Here is a 22640-nt window from a genome sequence, read left to right on the forward strand (position 1 = left end):
GACCTTGGTGTCCTTGGTGCACAGAGAGCCCTACTTATTTCCCAAGGAAACAGTCTGTCCTGACTAATATTTTTTAAGTTAGTTTAACCCACACCATAATCTTCCATTCTCAAATCCATCTCCTCTGCTGACAAAAAGAAAATGTGACTATAAAGAAAATCACAGATAATGAGATAGTCTTGATCCATATATTTCATGCTCCCACTGCCATCATGCCAGATAGGGAGTACTGGCTTACCGTCCCCTAGAAAGCATCCTGGCTGTCATTGCACTTGGCAGGGTACCGCAGGCTTGTAGTACCACGTACTAACAGTCTGTTTTTATAGGAAGACATTTATTAAACACTTAGGAAGAGATGATGGGAGTTCCTTAGAGGCTTTTCACAACAGCCAGATCTGAAGCGCGTATCTCCAGAGGTAACAAAATGTCTCCCTGCCTGAGCCAGCTCCGACCCCCCTGCCCAGGGCCACCCCTCGGCAGCCCACGTGTGCTGGGGCTGGGAAGGGGGACTGGAGGCGGCCGGACCCACAGCCGGCCACACCAGCAGCACGGCTCCTCGCACCTCGAACGGCACCAGTGCAGTGCTCCCAGGGCAGGAGGGGTTCTGCCAGCAGGAATCCCCATCCTCACCCACGGCTTGCTGGGCTCACGCAACCACAGAGAACAACGTGGGGCAGAAGACCAAAGCTACTCTCTCCACATGCCCTTCACGTGCAGATTAATGTTCCTTTTCTTTTTGTAGTACACGGATCTTAATGCCAGCACTGCGTTTATAAATTAGACAAGTAGTCCCTGCTCCTGCTCACAAAGCCTTTGTAGAACAATACCTGCTCCGAGACTTTTCACTGGCAGGATATAGGGATAAGGGGAGGCTTGCAGACGCCGGGTGGTCGGCCAGCACAAACAGACCTGTGTCCAGTGACGGGGTGCAGCCAGAGCACCTCATGTAAACCAGCCACTTGGTCCCTGAGGTATCTCCACAAATCACTTGGCCAATGAACAAAGTACTGCCATGTCTCAAACTGAAAACAACAGCTGCTGGAGGGAGAGAAGATACGGTACGCACGGCGCTGGCAGGACGGGGGGACTGATGCCAATGCCATATTCAGACCCCCCACTCACCTCGGCGCTCGGACAAGGAGAGAGCCCCTCTCCAACCCACGGACATCTCCTCCACAGCCTGGCAGCAGGACGAGCACTGCGAGCCTCATTCACCAGCCTTGGCTTTCTAATACAGAACGGGAAACCTCAGGGCCTGCGTCCCTCTGGGCAGCGTTGGCAGAGCGCTCGCCGTCACCTCCAGCCCGCGGGCAGCAGAATCGGGCAGCCAACCCTCGAGCAACCCGAGCATCTTAACCCCCCTGAGCCCCCCACCGGGCACCACCCCGAGTCGCGCTGCCTCTTTCCAAGAGCCAGGCTGACCCCCCCAGCCGTCCCTGGGCAGGGACCAGAGGGGCTCGCCTTCGCCCACGCCCTGGAGGAGGATGCTTGCTGGAACAGGGTTTCCCTCGTGGTCCCCCCAGGACCTTCAGCTAACTCCACCGAACCTGGTAAGGTACTGCAGAAAGAAAACCAAGGTGGACTGATTTAAATCAACATCACATAGAACTTCAAATGTAATCAGAATTTAATCTGGCAACAAGGATACCTCTACGTAGACAATCCATTTTCACCTTTTCTACGTCTGTCTTTTGCAGTGACTTCCCCTAAAGAATGCATTCAGTAATGTTCCCTACCTTCACATTTTCTCTTTGCAATGTGCAGAATGTGTTCATTTTAAATAGGGCCATGTTGATGCCTCTGCAGAGGATGTGACAGTTCTTTTCGTGAGCAAGAGCCTTCTCCTGTTTAGCAAATACGCTTTTTTTTTTTTTAAGCAATTATACAGTTTGTCATGACTTTTGATTTTCCATTCTATAACTTAGAAAATGGTGTACGACACAGTTCTTATTTATTAGATGCTGTGTTAATATTTTATTTGCGGTATGTGTCAAGTTGCATTCAAATGGATCCATAAATTCAATGGAAATGTGAACATTTTAAATTGCTCTTCTGGTAAGTCAGAACTAAATTTATCAAAACAGACTGTATTTCCAATCAATTAACTACTAAAGCCAAGCCAGGCTTATTTGTGAGCTGCAAACTCTGCTGACTGGCCCTTTTCTAAGGGATCTCCAAGATTTAGTACCCGTTGGATACCACCACCGTCCCATGCCTCATTCTCTACACAGGTTAGAAGAAAACCTCCCACATTTTCTGGCTTTTTCAGCTCTGAGTAGATCTCCATTTTGAATGACTAGCCTTTGAACTGAACCGGCTGCATAAACTGGATTTTCTCTACTTTCTGGAGATGGTTTAGCAACGCAGTGAATTCCTGGTGCTGAGGTGCTGCCTTCTGCTGGGAGCCTGACCTCCTCCAAGACACCAGCAAAACCCGTGAACCACCCACCACTGTATTTTACCGACCTCCCGTGAGTTTCACAGACTCTAGCAGACACAGGCTTCCACGTTATTCTGTGATGAGAAAGTGGGAACACGGCTCCACACCTTGCCCCGCTTGCAACATGTGCTTAACGGCGTTCCTCTTACTTACGGACGATGAACTGCCCTGTCAGCTCTGCAGCTGGAGACGGCATCTGCCTCTGTTCCTGCGGGAACTCGGGGAAACCTGTCTGACAATCCCACTCCCCGGTTATTCCACCAAAGAACAAGTTGGTGCAAACGGGGGCTGCAGACCGGAGCCCTCCCTGCCACACTCGGACCTCAGACCACCAGTACAACTTCCATAACAGGAAGGCTCCCAGACGGATTGCTGAGGGATGTCAGGATTCACTTCCAGACTCGGATATTTAAAACATATAATATTTTCCCCGCTTCATCTGGCAGTGGAATTATTGCTAAGGAAACCGGTGCCGCAAATTCTGCATTTTTATTTCTCTATTGGATGAAGCATGAGTTGAAAACAGGCAGATGGCAGACAACGGAGGAATCCAGCATGGAAAAATGAGAAGACCACAAATACCGCTTATATCAGAGGCACTCGACTGGGGAGGCACACCATGTGTGCGAGACATGCTAGCGCGGGCAGCAAAGCAAAAGGCGGCATCGCTGCCTTTCAGAGGGGCGCTGCTCCAGTCCCTCCCGCCTCCTCCTCATCCCGGCAAAGCACGGCGGCCCTGGGGACAGATGGGGAAGAGGGGAAGAAACAGCGACATCCAGCTCAGGGAGCGGCCCCCACTTCCCGCCCTCGGCCCCGCAGCATCCCCCCTCGCAGAAGGGGCAGGCGGCTGCCGAGAGCCTGCGGTGGGTTTTTCGGGCTGGTGCCAGAACTCACTGGCAGAATTGGTTTATTTTTACGCATGTTTATACCAAGACCAAACCTTTGCAGAGACACAGCTGCAGGGGCATAAAAATGCTTTTCCTTATTATGTCTGGAAACGGGTATAAGCTATATCTGCAAAGTTTCTCTTCCGCTCTGCTGGCAAACCATTTGTTTCCTAGAGGAGACTTCACAACTTACGCAACAATATCATCTCCCATGCCATCAAAGCAGATCATGCTTTGAGTCATCTCATGAAGAGTAAACATGCAAATGATAACGAAGGTTTCACATATCTATGGTCTTCTTGGCACTCTTAGCCCTGATATCAGCAACAGAGGCAACGCAGAGGCAAATTCCTCAGCATCCCACAGCAACCGGCTAACATCCAGCCAGGTCCTCCTGCTCCGTGGCCTTGCCTTCCCCGGTGGCTGCCCTAAGGCCGTGCGTGCCCGCGGCTCACAGCTGCCCACACCTGCCGGCTGTGGCACGACCACGGCATCTCTGCGAGGCCGGGCTGGCGGGGATGAGCAGCGAGCTGTGCTGCTACGAACCCCAGCGGCACACTCATGGTGAGCCCAGGGCATCCCAACCCAGCACGGCTGTGGGAAACGTTGCCTTGATGCCGGTACGTTCTTTTAGTGACAAGTCACGGACAGCCGGACCTGTTGTTTTGGGGGCTGACAGCATTCCTTGGGAAATGTAGAGGGCAAAACCCTGCAGCAGCAGCAATTGGCTGACCCCAGAGGATCCGTGTGTGTGGGAGGTACCCCTGTAACCACAGACAGACACTGAAACCTGCAGATGCGCCAACCCTGCTGGGCAGCGATGTCCTGAGAGAGCCAAGGCACTTTTGCAATCGTTTACGAGGCCACCACCCTGTCTGCTCCACCTCTGCTACACTCTGCCAAGCAGGCGAAGAATGAAAGCAGCCAGGAATCATTCTCTTTTAAGCCCACCTGCAAACCAAAACACAGATGCCACGTCTAATTTTAGGCCTCCTAGCCTTGAGAGTGCTCACTTAATTCTCTTTTAAGCAAGCAGCAAGATAGTCATCTCAGGACAAAGTTGCCAAAGCGGCCAAGCACCCACCTTGACCCCAACTCTTGGAAAGCCGGACGGTGCACAGGGGCAGAGCCCCATCCTCTCCTCTGGCCACGAGGGCACGGCTCTGCCCTGCCGCCCACACAGCCGGCAGCAAATAGATCACCGCTGATCCCAGGGGATCCCCGCAGGACACACGGAGCCCCCTCTGTTAAACGGAAACAGGCGCACAGAGGGACCAGCCCGCCGCCCTGCTAACCTCAGGCTGCCACCTTACCCCTGCGGGGACTTGGGCAACGGTTCCAACTCAGGCCATAATTCAAGTGTCTAAGCATCAATGTGGCAAAACGGAGGATGAGTTGAATAAAGGGAAAACCGCTGCCCCCCAGGCCCCTCTTAGCTGCCGCCCTCAGCCCAGCCCCATCCCACCCTCAGCACAGCTATGCAGGGAGGATGCGCCATCCCACAGGCGCCCCGGCACTGCTCCCCCTTCAAAGCCACCCTCCGACACGGCCAGGAACCATGGACCTGGCATTTGGCACAGGCTGTGCCGTAAACACGAAAGGGAAAAAAATCCCTGTGCTGCTAGCTTTTTTCTAACCATTTAAAGATGTTCCTGGGGACTTGGGAGCAGATCAGGAAGTAACGGATTTCTTTGCAAGTGGAAGACCATATTATCAGGGAAAGACTTTCCTCTCCGACCATGGGGGACGCATAAAAACAAAGCAAATAACTGAAAGCCAGAAAACTAAATCCATGTGAACAGGCTGAGCTAATTGGGATGACCTCACGCGTTCTGAAGCATACAAGCATGCACAGGGACAAAGCCCGCAGCCAGCCAAGGAGGGGACACGGTCCCCGCAGGATCCACAGCTCCAGGCTTCGGACCCGAGCTGAACACAGGCCACCCAGACCTGCCCTGCTGAACAGAGCCGGCACTTCCAGACAGTGGGAGAAGGGACGAGGGTGACCTCGAGGTTCAGTTCTCAACTTTGTGCCTGAGCAGTGACAAGAAGAGGTGCTGATTTCATGCCAACCCCTGCGACGTCCCCGTGCAGAGGCTCGCAGAGCCCCATCCAGCTGGGGTGGGGGGCCCCGTGACTGGCACTCCTTCCCACGGACAGTATGGTGCAAAGCACCCGTGTTTCTCCACATCTCCTCCACGGTGTCTGCAGACGGAGCAAGGGATGGCAAGGGATGGAGAAGTTATTTATACAGGAAGAGAATACGCATACAAAAACCATGCGTTGTGTCCACAGGTAGAAGGAGACGCATGCCCACAAATGCACACACACATACATGATCCAGGAAAAAATGTAGATCATCTGGGCAATATTTGCATGCGGTATTTCATTTTCCAGTTAATGCACCTAATTGCCACCCAAATGAAAGCAATTAACCTGATCTGCACACAAATTACTTTTCTCCTTTTCTCCCTTTCACAAGAGGAAACAGGAGCTGCCGAGATAGCCCGTGCAAACCCTCCCCAACGGCACGTCAGAAAATGTGCGGACGCTGCTGCTGCCCGCTCCAGATAGGCGGGGAGGGGGAGGAGGCACGAGCCTTCGCTAGGAAATTACTGATACAAAAACTTGCGCCTGGACTCTGTTCTCAGCACACGGGCCAAGGTCAAAGCATTTTTTCTGCCATTTCTAACCAGCAAAGAAGCTAATGCAGCTAAAATATGTAACACCAGTCAAACTGCTGAAGGGTTGGTGAGAAACCACCAGAAAAAGAAGTATCATCTTGGGAAAGACAACAAGAAGCAGCCCTCTAAGGCCTTCCCTGACCAGTGAGAACAAGGGGGAGAGAGAGCAAAGCCCAGGGTTTTCCCACCTCGTCCCGGGAACTAAACACGTCCCAGTGACTCTACAAAATGCATTTTAGGAAATCTGCAGCCTCCCCTCTGGCATTTCTGGGGATTGCTCCTGATGACAGCAATTCCAGGAACACCCAGCGGGACAGTGGTCTGGCGGCATGGGTGAAGATGCTGTTGTAACGTGGCATTTACTCCGGGGCTCTTCCCAAAGCCACCGGCTGCAGCCAGCCCCAGTTTCTAGTCCCTGCAGGAGCACATCAGTGCAGAGGAAGAGGGGACCCACCAGCCTGCACCCACCCAGCGTGCACCCACCCATCCTCAGGCGAGTCGCCAGCACATCAGACCCCCCAGGCTCCGGCAAGAGCTTAACCCCGAGCCTCACAGGTGGTGCTGGCACCCCGGATCAGGCGGTCAGCATCCAGGGACACCCCTCCCAGCACTGCCTGTCAAAGACACCTGGCTACAGACATTAAACGAGTTAAAGATAAATCACTACAACTATGGCCATGCACAGCGCGCGAGCAGCGGCCGGGACACTGCACGGCGCGCTGAAGGGGCTCTCTGCACTCTGCACAGCACGACCAGGGCTCTGCCAGCCCAGGCGCACAGCGAGTGTGTCCTGGAGGCAGTCCAGCCCTCCATGGTGCAGAGCCGCCAAAGTCCACTATGGTTACACACAGTAAAACGTGCCTGGCTGCTCTCCCCGGCTAACTCACAGGACAGCTGCCTGCAGCGCTCCCTCACTCTCGCAGCAGAGGATGCCCCATACAAACACTACTGGTGTCCCAATATTGGCATTTCTGCACTGACTTTCTAAGCCTTATTTAAGGCCTATCTTTTGCTCCCAGAGCTGTTTTGGAAGCCGCAGCCACCTTCTGTGCAATCTCAAGGAGCTCAGCGTTGTCCATGGCACCACACAGCCCCTTGGCAGCCCCACGCCCTGGGCAGCATGATGGAGGCACCCAACCAGCCCCTCCAGCAAAAACACAGGCTTATCCACCGCTTTTCACTGGGGATTGTTACTTATTTATTACGGTATGCTCCATTCTGCTTTTTGATTGCACAGAAAAGTCACCGGGAGACCTGCAGAGAGCTTGGGGTGTAATTCACCCTGCGTGGATACCCGAGATGCCTGGAGCCAGGCAGCATCCAATTCCCACCCCAGTGGGAGGGCTACCCGCTGCCCATGGAAAGGGCAGCAGCTATAAATACCTGTAGAGCTGGGCTATATTTTTAAGATGACTGCTACTACTGCAAAATCACTTAATCTGTGGTCTGTGTCCCAACAAATCATTCTTACTGCTTCTGAGGACGTGTCAGCATTTGACTTTGTTTGTTCTCACTATTTAAAAAGGCCTCCCCAGAGGGGGGGCTGGGAAGTTTCAAACCACAGAGGAGCGCGGGTGACCTTGCTCTTTCTGGCTTCTGCTCAGATTGCATTAAACAGGAAAAAAGCAGAGGCAAGAGAGCAACCCGAGCCGAGCCTGCCCTCCCTGCCTGTCCTGTCTCCCTCTGCCCGCGAAGGCACCCGGGGAGCGCAGAGGCTCCCACCCGGGTCCCCTGAGGTGAGATGCTGCACTCCTGTAACCCCCCTCCTGCAAACAGTGTCCCGGCGCCCGGGAGCTGGACGGGGCCAGACATCCCCAAGGACAGCACTCGGGTCTGCTAAAGTAAATGGGACTATTGACAGGGTGTGCTGGTTTTGGCTGGGGTAGAGTTAATTTTCTTCATAGTAGCTAGTGTGGGGCTACATTTTGGATTTGTGCTGGAAACAGCGTTGATAACACAGGGATGTTTTAGTTACTGCTGAGCAGTGCTGACACAGAGTCAAGGCCTTTTCTGCCTCTCACCCCACCAGCGAGCAGGCTGGGGGGGCATGAGAAGTTGGGAGGGGACACAGCCGGGACAGCTGACCCCAACCGACCAAAGGGATGTTCCACACCATATGATGTCATGCTCAGCGTGTAAAGCTGGGGGAAGAACAAGGAAGGGGGGGACGTTTGGGGTGATGGCGTTTGTCTTCCCAAGCCACCGTTACACGTGATGGAGCCCTGCTGTCCTGAGATGGCTGAACACCTGCCTGCCGATGGGAAGGAGTGAACGAATTCCTTGTTTTGCTTTGCTTACGTGTGCGACTTTTGCTTGACCTATTAAACTGTCTTTACCTCAACCCACGATTTTTCTCACTTTTACCCTTCTGATTCTCTCCCCCATCCCACCGGGGGGGAGTGAGTGAGCAGCTGTGTGGGGCTTAGTTGCTGGCTGGGCTTAAACCACGACACAGGGCATAAAGTCCAGTGCACAAGTACACTTCTGCAGGACTCTCACAAAATCCAACCCGGTCCCCCTGGAGCCCAGCTCCGACGGCTGCCAGGGCCCACGACCGTTCATACACTGAGAGACTGCTGCCAAAGCCACTGGCTCCTGACAAACCTCACCTCCCTCCTTCTACAGAAAAGGAATAATAATAAAATAATAATATTTTGCATGGTTGCCTGGAGGCTAAATGAGTTGCTGCTCATAAGTGCTTCAGAAGAAAAGTGCCATAAAAGCACAAAGTACTATTACTGGTAGTATTTTTATTACTGTTACAGGATACATTGAACTTCACTTAAAAATACTCATGAGAAGAATCAGGGTTGTAATCATTATTTTTAAAGCAGAATAAAAGACCCACACACGTTGCAACAACTGCCAACACTGCCTGTTGCAGGCACCTCGCCCGGGTGAGTAAGGCATCTCACCACCCGAGCGACGCAGGGCTACGGGGCTCTCCCGGGGGCGGCTCCTCCTTCACTTTGCCCCACATCCAGAGCTGGTAGAAGGATTAAGCTGTAGTTGGATGTGGATGAGTAGCACAGCCAGCACAGGCATATCAGCGGAGAAGACAGAGTCAGCAGTGGATACAGTGAAAGGGAATATGGATGAAGAACCTCCATCACAAGTCTTTGCCATGACAACTGGGCCAGTTCCTTTTTATTTTAATGAGCTTACTCATACCACTATTATTGTTAAAAAATAAAGCCAGTTCTGGTCCACGCAGTGTGCAGTGACTATCGATACCAGGGCCACCAGCCCGTCTGAGTTAAAATCCCAAAGCGACCAAACTGCTTTCTTCCACCACAGGAAAACAGAGCCTGGCTTCTCCACGGCATTCGGCCTCAAACGCCAGGTCAGGGCTGGACGAGGTCACTCCAACTCAAAAGCCAGGAATGCTCATTCACGCAGATGCGGCCATCAAACTATCTATCCCCATGCGGGCATACTCCTTTGATTCCCTGCGGTGAAGATATTCCTCACCTCTCGCTTGCTAAGGAGGGACTGCTTCATTCCTCACCAGGAGGCACTGGGATGCAGCGGCGCGGCCGGCTCAGGGACAGCTGTGCCCAACCGCCCACCACGGCCGCACAGGGCCAGCTGGGCTGCATACAGCCATCAGGCTTTTTTCAAACTACATCAGTCTCCCGAGTGCTATGACAGACTCACTGATCTAAACAAACTCTGCTCTCCTCGGCTGAAGAGTAATTGGCTCCATATCTTGATAGGAGAACAGATTACTGCGTCCAGCCACCCCACAGAGACAGCTGGGAAAGCCTCCGGCGACGCCGGCACACTGTGCAGGGCAGTGACACCGACTGACAGAGCACTACACCCCCACCCCGGCCAAAGGAAGATAAAAGGATAAAATAGCCATTGACCATCTTCTGTTTCCCTTTGGGTCCCCCTGTATAGCATACCCAAACCTACAGATAATTGCCAATTACCCTCCCCAGACCCCCAAAGCAGTCCAGAGGTCCCCAGGGACCCGTGGACTACCTGAAGGCTGCTGCCCCAAAGCTGTGGCACGACGCTCGCTGAGCCGTGCCAAGGCAGCCGGGGCTGGTGGAGCACGGCACCCCCAGCCCAGCAGCCCCACCGCCACCCATCACAGCTGAGCTGAGGTTCATCTCGCCGCCTTTTCCCACCGTAACTGCCAGCACTGACTTCTTACGGCCCTGTTGTCACAACTGGCATCTCAAAATGACAAGAACTGTTGAATGATGGAAAATGACCATCATCTCTACATTGTTTTCACTTCCCCTGCGTCAATACTGCCCCGTATTCTGCAAATCCCAAGCCTTGAAACACTTCCCTCCCAAAAGACAGATGTTTTCACCCGGTCAAGAGCGCAGCTCACCTGCCCAACCAGACTGCAGCTTGCCCGGCTGCCAGCTTCCTCAAGGTCCAGATTTAACTCCCTCTGCGTGACCTGCAAGCAGAGGATGAATGCCTCCCACAGCCCCAGCCTCTGCTCTTGGGATTTCCACCGGGACCGCAGGAAATCATGGGGATCCTTTGCTGTTAGCACATGAGCGCAGTAACAGATGAGGCTCCCTGCCTCGCTCATCAGCAAAGCACTCCGTCAGCAGGACACTGCTGCTGACAGCAGCACTGTCAGCCCTGCAGAGACACATCAACTTCTTCCACAGGCTCTTTTTTCTCTAAGCAAAATTTATGCTTTCTGCTGCATAGCACAAATCTGAAGTTCACAAGACAACTTCTTTTATAGGCATTAGCTTTTTCAAGCAAATACTGTTAACAATCAGACCTGATTTCCTACCCCTGGGTCCCAAAACTCTTTCCAAAGGAAGGTTCGCCACTTTGCAGCTGCAGCCTGTGAAACTGAGGCCTCTGGACATCCAAGCTGAGGCTCCTGCCACCCTACTCACTTAGGTGCAAACTCAAAACTGCGAGTGATGGGGCCACTGGAAGTGTATTGTTCTCACTCCTAAGGATGTATACAAAATTTAAGATTTGCTTCTCACTCCCCCAAATAAATCAGCATTTTTATTCAGCTTTCTGTCATATGACCCACCATCACTCTCTCTGCAAAAGACCTGAACTACAAGGGACCTACAAGAAAACAAATGTGCTTTTGTATATCAGATAGAAGTTCCTTGTATCCTCCTACTGTTCATATTCAAAGTCAAATCCTAAGTTACACTTTGTACTGATTAATTTAAAGCTCTTATGCAGAGCAAAACAAGCTTCTGCAAGGACCCGTACGTGTGATGATACTTGATGCATGGCGGTACCTCCTGCACTGCCTACACCCCAGGGGCCTGTGCCCAGCTCCCTTGCCCAGGGAGCGCGCTGCGGGACGCCACAGCCATCAGGGCTCCCCTGGGCTGCAGAAGAGAAGCAGTGATGGTACATACACGTGCAACACGGTGCTCCATACAGTGCAGCACAAGCACAGCATCCTGCATCCAACAACCAGCCCCCACTGAGCAGCGTGCCAGGCCTGGTACGGACTGAGGGACCAACCCTTTGGGCTGCCTGGTCCGCCCTTGGCAGCCGAGGATGAGAGGGAAAGGAAGCGGGACCCAGAACTGGTAGTGCTCCAACCTGAGGAGAGCTGTAGCAGGGCTGGGCAGGGACGCCCGGGTGAATGCTGGATCACCGTGTCGGTGTGGCAGCATCCTAACAGCCGGCGGTGTGATCCCTCGGCACTGACCGCGTCCTACCAGCGTACTGGAAGGTAACGCATCCACTGCTGTCCTCAAGACTTCTTCAAAGAACACTAATGAGATCCAGACAGTGGTCCCATAGGCTCCCCACACTCATTGCCTGCTGGACCGTGAAGCCTGGGCTATAAGGAAGGACTCTGAGCAGGTTACCAGTCCCTCTAAGGCCATGCTGCTGCGCAGGTTTCCCATGCAGAAGATTTGTAGTGGCCAGAGAGGATATTCCAGGTATTCCCTGCTGGCATCTGCGCCAGCCTGTGCGGGAGGAGAAGAAGATCCAGCTGAAGCAGAGGCTCGCAAAAGACACTGCCAGATGTCTTCTGCCAGATGTCTTCTACTGCCACAGCTGTGCCCTGCTGCAGGCAGGTCTGGGCAGAAGCCTGTGAGGTCCACTCTGGAGCCACCTCTTGACACCTGGTAGCAACGAGAAGTTGCAATACCACAATTTGGTTTGCAATCCAGCAACCGTGAAAACAAGAGGAAGACAGCTGGCAGAGACAGGATGGCGTGCCTGCACTGGCCAGGTATTAAGACATGTGTGCTGGTTTTGGCTGGGGTAGAGTTAATTTTCTTCATAGTAGCTAGTGTGGGGCTGTGTTTTGGATTTGTGCTGGAAACAGTGCTGATAACACAGGGATGTTTTAGTTACTGCTGAGCAGTGCTGACACAGAGTCAAGGCCTCTTCTGCCTCTCACCCCACCCCACCAGCGAGCAGGCTGGGGGGGCACGAGAAGTTGGGAGGGGACACAGCCGGGACAGCTGACCCCAACCGACCAAAGGGATGTTCCACACCATATGATGTCATGCTCAGCGTGTAAAGCTGGGGGAAGAACAAGGAAGGGGGGGACGTTTGGGGTGATGGCGTTTGTCTTCCCAAGTCACCATTACGCATGACGGAGCCCTGCTTTCCTGGAGATGGCTGAACACCTGCCTGCCCATGGGAAGGAGTGAACAAATTCCTTGTTTTGCTTTGCTTGCGTGCGCAGCTTTTGCTTTACCTATTAAACTGTCTTTACCTCAAACCATGAGTTTTCTCGCTTTTACTCTTCCAATTCTCTCCCCCATCCCACCAGGGGGGTGAGCGAGCAGCTGTGTGGGGCTTAGTTGCTGGCTGGGCTTAAACCACGACAAGTTGACATGCCTGTATCTGTCTCTTAATTGTTTGCTGGGCATCAATGTTCCACTAAAAAGGGAGACAGGACATCTGCCTCTTGTGCACGCTGTCTCCTGGCTCTCTTGAGGAAAAGAAAGAGCTGGAAAGGATCCGGTACCCATGCAGAAAACTTTGCCGTTGTGGCATTCTTATTAATATGGTGTAGAAATGGGTTCATCCAAGGAGAGAGGAGATCACTTCTGGCAAATGCTCACATCTTCCCTAGTGATAATAACAAAGGAAGGTGCCCATGCCCTCTGCATCACATCACCAATTTGATGTGGCGTCAAAAAGCAGCCTCTTCCCAGCTGACACAAGTCAGTTGGTCTGTCCGAGATGACTTTGCAGTGTTCGCTTTGCATCGGTTTCTAGTGCAGATGTCCCTTTTGGCAGAAAACGTTCTCCAAAAAAAGAAAGTTTACTTTAAGTTGCAAAAAATATTGAAATAAACTGAACAAGAGGAGGAAAAGACCACGTCTCATAAGCCCTTCAGGCAGCCAGGTTCACCTGATGCTTCTTGCTTAGCATTGTCTTCTGGCTTATGATGCCATGCTGGTTTTTCTTCCACTTGCAAATGCGTTCAAGACTGCTAACACCCTGAAAATGCAACAGGGGAATGCAGGGGGAATAGAGCAAAACGGGCATAGCTGGTACCTCTCAATGTATGTAGATCATCTTGCAATATGCCGAACACTAAAATCCTCCCTCAAAAACTCACGTGTATGTGGAGGTGAAAGGCTTATTGGGCTATTATGTCAAGAATTCTGTGAGCTGTAACGGCAAAGGAGGGGGCTGAGGAACTGCGTGACGAGGGGCAGAGGCTGCTCGGGACCTCTATAAACAACTGCAACGCAGCGTGTTCACAGATTACACTCGCGAGCTACTGCGCACCAGCTGAGCTGCACCACGCTCGCCCGGTGCAGTTGCAGAGGAGCATCTGCTCTCTCAACCCACCCTGGCCGGGGTGGGCGCTCCCTGCCCGCTGCCCCAGGGGAAGGTGCAGCCTGGCAGCTGCCGGGGCCGCGGGCAGGTGTGCCGAGCACCACGCAGCGGGGACGCGGTCCCAGCCAACGCCGCAGCCCCAGGGGCTGCAATGATCTCATGGGCACGATGCTCCCAGGCCTCGTGCTGAACGGCTGTGCAAGGGGGAACTTCAGTTTTTCTATATATTTCCAATGTTTAACTGTCAGTCACACAACCACTGCACAGATCTTTGGGATCCACCAGAGTAGCTTCAGAGAAACAAATGGTTTTCACTAGAAGTAGTAGAAAGTCTCCCACAGAATAGTTTTCTTTCAATAAATGCTCATTTGATAAATTTAAAATGTTCCACGGGATGATAAAATAATACAATTTCTTTCTTTTATATTTAACTTTGTAATTTTAGCCTACAATCACAAGCGGAAAGTATCCATTTCAAACTAAACAGCCTACTGAGGCAGCCCAGTGGACAGCCACCAGCGAGAATGCCAAGTACAGACTGAAAGCCAGTTAGAATAACAATTGCCAATACAGAAATGGCAAATTAGGACCGCCATTTTAAAATCAGCAATTTATCAAATATGAATAAAGCTCAGTGCTAAGACAAAAATGTAATTAATATGAATCACAGAAAAATACAAAGAACTGAACTACTGCTCTCTGTTACAAATTATTTTTAACTCTGTGAAATGAAACTGCTTTCATCATACAAAAAAGAAATGTTCCCATATGACTAAAAAAATTTCCAATACTTTAGGAAATTTTGGAATTTCTTCCTGCAGGAAATGGCAGCATTTCCAGTTTTCCTCCCAGTGCAGGAGTGTGCTTGTGAAAGGGGTCCCTTCCCACCACGCACAGACTCTGACTTCTGATCAGCTCCGGTTTTCACTGTGCTTTTGCCTTGAACTGACCATCTGAAATTTGCTCTCCAATGCCTTTTATCTTTCATTTGCCTAAGAGCACGCAATGCAAAGGTGCCACCCTGGCATGCACACAGTGTGAACTGTTGTCTCCTGCCTGGAGCAAAGCGTGGCCTTGGAGGGTCCTCGGAGCGGAGGCGAGGGGAGTTGCGCATCGTCCGGAGGGGCTGCCCGGGCGGCGAACGGCATTCAGCATTCACTGCCTCGCTACAGTGTTTCCGCTTTAATTCTTGCCGGGACTGGGGTCCGGAGGCAGGGACTTGCAGGAATTGCCTGCTCCGTGCCGCAGGGACACGCCGGCGGCAGCGGCAGCGCGCTCCTGACACGAGCACCCACAAACCCGCCGGAGGCTCCCAGGCTCCTCGGCATGGCACGGGCCCTGCCCCGTGCCAATACCTTCTACGCCGCGATGCCCACAAGGGCTTCAGCGGCGTGATGACAGATCGTCACCGAGTGCGGCCGCACTGCCAGGCACCTGCCGGCAGCAGCACCGTCCTCCCGCTCGGCGTGCGGCAGCAGCCCCAGGGGAGGCGCGTCCCGAGGGAGGTGGTGATCCTGCCCCGGGGGCTGATGCCCGTCCCCAGGGTGGTGATCCTGCCCCGGGGGCTGATGACCGTCCCTGAGGTGGTGATCCTGCCCCGGGGGCTGATGCCTGTCCCCGAGGTGGTGATCCTGCCCCGGGGGCTGATGACCGTCCCCGAGGTGGTGATCCTGCCCCGGGGGCTGATGCCCGTCCCCAGGGTGGTGATCCTGCCCCGGGGGCTGATGCCCGTCCCTGAGGTGGTGATCCTGCCCCGGGGGCTGATGCCCGTCCCCAGGGTGGTGATCCTGCCCCGGGGGCTGATGCCCGTCCCTGAGGTGGTGATCCTGCCCCGGGGGCTGATGACCGTCCCTGAGGTGGTGATCCTGCCCTGGGGGCTGATGACCGTCCCCGAGGTGGTGATCCTGCCCCGGGGGCTGATGCCCGTCCCCAGGGTGGTGATCCTGCCCCGGGGGCTGATGCCCGTCCCTGAGGTGGTGATCCTGCCCCGGGGGCTGATGACCGTCCCTGAGGTGGTGATCCTGCCCTGGGGGCTGATGACCGTCCCTGCAGCCTCCCGAGAAGGAAACGTGGGTGGAAAGGCACAGCTGTGCACCGCCGTGGTTTTCTTTCAGATATGGCAATATGCAAAGCCACAGGTTCCTACACGAGCTACAACACATGCTTTAACTCTCACTCACAATCAGTATATCAAAATATATTGCCCTTTTGACCTCAGAAAAAGCACCAAATCACTACTGATTTTTAACTAGTTCTCTTTAGCTGGAATGAAGTTCTCAGAACAGGAAAACCAATGGGTTATACTATAGATTGGCTGCAAGAAGTAATGCAGAGCACAGCTAGCATCTGCGTAACAAATAAATACCAGTGAATACTGCAAACAGCAGAAAAAATGTAAAATCTGTACAAGTAGGAGAATAGCTGTCACGGGCAAAACCTTTACTGCTTCCTGCCCAGAAGTCCTCGGTAATACAGGACAGAGTACACAAAATGCCTGTATAACTCAAACCCACCTATACTCTTACAGCTTTTTATGCACCATTTCTTTGGTGAAATTTTCTGAATTCTCAGCCACTGTTTTCTATGCCAAGTGTCTTGTATCCTTTCACTGCAACCAGCACTTAAGAGAAACCGGGGTGGGGAGGGGAAGTAATCACTGTTGATATCAAGCATGAGACTTCAGAACCAGTTTCCAGAGGGTGTAAGAGCTCAGAAATTCAAGACATGGGGAGAAGAGGATGGGAAAGCACAGAGGGGGATGGGGGAATGTCTGCCCTTGAACAGTCTTATAAGGAATGGGTGAAAAAGCAAATAGATGTTTTGTGTTGTAAGAGCAGATGGACAGGTCCCACACAAACACACTGCGCGTGTATGCCCTCCATAGCCCGTCCCTTAACAAGGTGATGCATCTCCCCTTCCCGGTGGGGAGAGAGAGAGGGAGAGCTGGAGAGCGGGAGAGTCAGCAAGAGAGGGAAGACAGGGAGGGACAGACAGAGGGGGGGGGGGGAAAGAGGGAGACCGTTTTATGATACTTGGTATATGCTATGGAAACACTAGGAAAACTCCAGAACCAAAATCAATTGAGCGGAAGGAGCAAGTTGGAAAATAAAGAACACTGGAAACGGTTATTTTTCCTTCATTCATTGCCACGGACATAAATCCCAATTTAATGGCACAGGAGAGGGCCGTGCCAGCCCCTTGGGCAGAGCTGTTCACCACCTCCGGCACTGCACTTGGGCTGCTGCACTGGCAAGTACAAACCTGGGTGAGGACTGAGAGTAACAACACTTTTTTAATGCCCATGGGCTCAGCTAGTGTGTTACACAAGGAACATGATCCTTCCAGTCTGGAGAGTTTTCTGGGCGGTTCTGGGCATCTTCAAAGAAAATCAGCCAGTCTTTCCATGTGTTACACCACCAGGACCCAGGCTGCCGATGCGGATTCCAATGTGCACCCAGCGCTAAGTCAAACAGCCCATCTTTAGAAAGGGCCACTTGCTGCCTTCACACCACTGAGGGCTGAGTCTAGGTAACTAGCTGTGAAAAAGGACAATCTCGTTTATCAATTTAAATGAAAACTAACTCATGGGAAAGACTAAGTAAATCAGCATCCTCAAAATGAATTGAAAGCAAGTCAACCAGCTAAGCATGGAAGAAAATGAATGAGCTTTGGCTTGCGTGCCACAATCCTTCAGACAGCAACTCTCCAGAGCAAGGAAAAGGAACTGCAACCGCTGTGCCCCAGCACTGGGTGACCCAGCAGCCACACCAGCCGTGGGGGAAGCCGGCAGTGCCCATCTCTGCCGCTCTCCCTGGTCACAAGGTGTTCTCTGCACCTGCTGTTATCCTGCAAGAATAAGGCTTGAGCAGAACTTGAACATCCCGGCTATTCCAGTTACCCTGCCCCAGTGTACCACTTGTTTCACAACCTTAACTCAAGCCAGGACAGAGGAGTGTCTTGTCATAGCCTGGTAGCGTGCCAATTCACATTTAAATGAGTCTCAAGTTCTCTTAACCAGACACAGCACTGGTGCAGGACAGTTCTGTGCTGTGCTTGCAACAGCCTTCTTGTGCCTGTCAGTAGGGAACCTATGAAAGCAGCTTTTAATTAACGCCGTATCCTGGGGAAAGCTCAGCTCCGATCCCTCCCGAGCTTTGCATGGGTCTTCTGCTTCATCCCCCTCTGTGTTTAGGCAGTTTGAAAGGCAGCACTGCTGGCAAAGGCAGGCAGCCGCCCTGCTCCGTGCTCCAGAAGCCACCCATGACTCAGCCGTGCTCCATGTGGATCTGATTCTGCACAGAAAAGCGGAACGCTAGTTTGGCAACCAGGGACAAAACTTGGCTGCAGAAGACCTTAGCACACAGTTATAAACCCTGCGGATCTACAGGCTTCAAACCAGCGGCCTGATCCAGCAGCTGCTGAAGCCAGGGAGCCCGTCAGCCAAGTGCCGCAGGGTCTGGGGTCCCCTCATCCACCCCAGGCTCCCCCTTTGAGTGTGAAAAGCCCGACGGTTAGCAGTGACTGAAGACAGCTTGGCAAGCACCTACACAAATTCAGGATACTTTCCAGGCATGTCCTACAAAGGGTTTCTCCTACTGTAAATTTGCTGGGATCTCTGTTGTGACCTGAAGCATTTACTGCTAATTTGAGGAATAGTCACGCCTGGTGAATAACAGCGACGCAAGCTGGCCTGGCACGACATGAAAACACAGATGACCATGATTTAAGTGTACACCACTGAACTCACTGTTCACCCACGACTTGCTCAAAATCTGGAAGTGATCAGGAAAAATATGGAATCTGTAGTTTTTCAAACAACATCTGACAAGAGATCAACCCTATCACCTACTAAATAAAAGAGACGAGAAATGGGCATTTCCTGGTGAAGATGCAGTGCTCTGAAGACAGCATTCATTTGCCACACAATGACTCCTACCTACGCAGAAACATCAGAACACGATGCCTGAAGTCTCCTGAAAAGAGCAAAACCTCAGCTGAGGCCCGGGAGAAGGACCCGATTCCAGCCGAGAGCACTGGTAACAGGAGTGCCTGATGTGTAAGTTTAAGGAAGAAAAAACAAGAATTAAAAGGTGATGAGGAAGAATTTTTTTTTATGCTTTCTCTCCTGCTTTTATCAGGAACCATCGAAAAGCTTTAGCACGTCAATGACGTTCCCAGCCACCCGAGGTTCACTGTCCATGGATCCGTACCAGCAGCTGCAGACCATGAGTATGTATTACAAAGCTGGCCAGAAGGACAGGCTTCAGAAAGAGCATTCTTCCATGCACGGCTTGTCTTCAAAAGAAATATTTACATAATATCGCCATTCGCCTGAGCAGAAAGGTCATACTGACAACAGCAGACCTGAGGGTCATCCCCTTCCCAAGGGCTTTTGAGTCCCGCCAGTGAAGAGCTGAGGGTCCCCCAGACCTCTCCTGGGGAAGGGGATGCCAGAGCAGTGCCCAGGCGAGCGCAGGGCAAACGGCTGCTGGGTGCGGGCTGGGAGCGAGGGCAGCCCAGAGAACGGCCTCCTGCCTTGTCTCATCTGTTAGTGTAATAACCTGCCTTGATCTTTTTATCAGAATCTTATCTCCTCCTTCAGTAGGTAGAAATTATTACAGGTATTATCTGTAAGTGGTATCACAATTACATAGCTGGCCACAAAAAGATTATATAGCCATTATGCCAGGTGATGCATAAACACATGGCACTGGCCCAAGCTGATTACAACTGAACCAAAGAAAGGAATCTGCAGGTAGGCGTAACCAGCAAACACAGGCATACCAAACAGGTAACAGTAGTAATAGCGAATGCCACTTAAAAAATGTCTGAAACTACATGGACAGCTAGATTTTTCTGAGCCAACTACCCCCTAAATTCATTTATCACCTTTGTTTCCATTGCTTCAGTAATAGCTCCTTCTTCGATTCCATTTTAGCTTAAACCAAATAGGCCTACACCACTTACCCAATGCTGTGTTTGGTCTTATAAGTCATTTTGACACCGCAACCTTGGATTTATTCTATCAGTGCTGCCTCTCACTCTTAAAACAGGTTATTTAGTCACCTCAAAGACTGCTGGTAACAATTATGCAATAACCAGAGCACAAAAATAAACAGCTACAAGTCCACAGTGTAACAAAAGCTTGGATTAATTTGCTAATTATATGTAAGCATTACTGGCACAATCAGGTACACCATATCAAAAGCTTTAAATTAAATCGAATTGTGTTAATGCCTACTTTGTTTCCTCTGTAATGTTTCAGTGCCTCTAAACTCAGACAAATCCCCCCCTCTGCACAAGCAAAGGGGCAGGCAGCAGTTACGGATCTGCACCGGCACTGCTCCGAGCACCCGTCCCACCCCGCACCCCAGTGCACCCTGCGCCTGGAGACCACCGACCACGCCACGAAATGGTGAGGACGGCTCCTGCCAAGGGGACACCTTAATTCGCTCCCGTCAGATCTGCTGGCTTCTGAGGCAATCCCCGGCAGTTGACAGCATTTGTTTTATGACCTGTGCGTGCTGTATCCTGTCGAGGTAGATGCCAGCACCCGATTTTCCATTAACGATCCCTCAAGCAATCCAGTCCCCTCTCTCACGGCTTTAGAGATAAACTCTTCTACTCAGAACCCCAAACCCAAATTGAGAGTACTTTACATGAAGGGAAAATGTAAACAACTCCCCCAAAATATTAAGAAACTGTTCATGCTTTAATGACATATATGAAGATGGGGGTGTGTGTGGTGTGTCTCTTCAAAAATACAGATCTATACCTGACCGAGACTGCACCAGGACAGAGCTGGGGTTTTGAAGAGAGGTTCACCTTGGTGGGAAGAGATGTGGTCCTGCTAGCACAAAGCAGGACTGTTCAAAAAGGGAAAGAAGTAGGAGCAACACACCTTAAAATGCTCATTATTCTTCTTCAAAGAAGATTGGGCTGTGTCTGCAGCTGCCACTGCCAGCACTGCAACGGTGCAGGGATCTGAATCGCAGATCTCTTTAGGGTGGTAAAGCTGCAGTGAGCCCACAGAAGTGCCCTCCACCGCTCCCAAAGAAAATGCTGAGACTACACTGTCCGAGGCTAAGAGGGTAAAGCTTTCTGTGCAATGCCACGTAGGGCAGGAACTTAAACCTGGCACTAGGAGCTAGCCAGGGAGTACAGGTCCAAAGCAGACCATCCTTCGGTGAGGGAACTTTACTATAAAGTGTTTTAGCTCCAATGACCCTCTTTCCGTACAAGTGCTGCTGCCTGGGAAGCTGGTACACGATCTGCTGCCATCAGCCAGCAGAGGCTGCTCACTGAACTGGCACCGTTGCATATCCAGGAGAAAATTAAAAGCCACAGCAATCGATAGGCAGCACACTGTAAAGTTAATGAACACTTTGCTAGGACGAAATATAAACCTGGCAGCAATTAATCCGTACGGCTTTAGCCAGACCACAAAGGAGCGTTCCACTTTCTTTACGGCATTTTAAAATTACATCCGAGCACAGAGAGGGGTATAAATACTGTCAGTCCGTCGCTCACTCGCAGCAGCCAGGTAATGCTGTACGAGCAATGGCGTTCAAAGGACAAGATAATAGTATTTTAAAAACTCTCTGTGCTAGCTCCAACTCCACTGATTCCTGCAGAAGTCTGCCAGCGGGAGCCCAGGTCCCCTCGGAGCTGCTGTGCCAGGGGAAGCGGGGACACGGATGCAGCACGCTGAACGGAGCCGCAAGGAAGAGGAGGATACAGCATTTCCCGCGGGAGCAAGGGAGACGTCATTTATCTCTTAAGGCAAGACTCAGGCAAAATTCACCTGCTGCCCAGGTCCAGCCCACACGACTGCCTGCTGACCACCACGTAAGCCCAAACCTGTTTTCCTTACCACGATATTCCCTATCTGTGAGGGGTTCTATTGCACGGGCTTCGCAGGCAAATAAACCATCACAAGGCTGAGCCTTCTGCTATCAAAAACCTGCATCATCCATCAACAGCGTTTGGACAGTTAAACTTTTCCAACTTTATTCATCCCTGCTCACTCTGCACTGACTCCAGCTGAGATTTATCGAGACTCCAGAGGAACATACACAGGGTACACACAACTCCTGCCACCAGTACGACACTCACAGCTGGACTCATTCTGACCTTTCCTTACTTTTATCCCAGTTTTTTTGCCAAGCCCTCAACCTCTTCATAAAATCCCCAAGTAAATCGCTGTGTGGATGATAATTCCTACACGGCCCAAATAAAGCTGTGAGCATTTTAAAGCAGCAAAACAAGCCCAGAAGCAGGAGTGTGATGCATTTGCCCTGTGCTAATTTAAAGGGAAAATCTTACTGTTCATTTTAATCTGTGCTCCCACCACACGGAGTGCCACAGGGTGAGCATGTGGATGTGAAACTCCAACGATGCAAACCCCGGCTGAGGCCGTACCGACCACTTGTGGCTGCGGCTACCTCCGAGCCAGCAGAAAAATCCTTTTGCAGTCACATTCTCGCTCCCGTTTCTATCAGCTGCAGTGGTTCTCTCACGCAGTAATGCATTTTGCCATGATGAAAGGCAATGATGCAGTATGCCCACTGGTTTAGATTGTGTATACCTGTTTTACAGAGACCGTTAATCTCCCTTTTTGAGGTTAATCCACCAGGAAATATTACCTCTGATCGAATCCTTCTTCTCAAACACATAAACCTTTCCTCCTCTGCTGTATTCCTAAATACTCTTCTATCTCTACTTTAAAACACATCTTCCATCTGTACGTCAAACAGAGCTTCAAAGCACGTGCAGTATTTCCCTGCCTATACAGTCAGCAGTTTCAGCTTGTTCTGCACCAACTCATTCCCCATTCGTCTACCTCACGGCAGAGCA

The 22640-nt window shown here is 51.7% G+C and overlaps 1 protein-coding gene across 1 annotated transcript in view; it reads right to left on the minus strand.

The window, feature by feature from the left end:
* Positions 1–22640, minus strand: part of AR (androgen receptor) — a 66969-nt gene that overhangs the window by 42839 nt on the left and 1490 nt on the right. The gene's annotated exons all lie outside the window — the stretch shown is intronic.

The sequence above is a fragment of the Aptenodytes patagonicus genome, chromosome 9 (assembly GCF_965638725.1).
Source record: "Aptenodytes patagonicus chromosome 9, bAptPat1.pri.cur, whole genome shotgun sequence".
Lineage (NCBI taxonomy): Eukaryota > Metazoa > Chordata > Aves > Sphenisciformes > Spheniscidae > Aptenodytes > Aptenodytes patagonicus.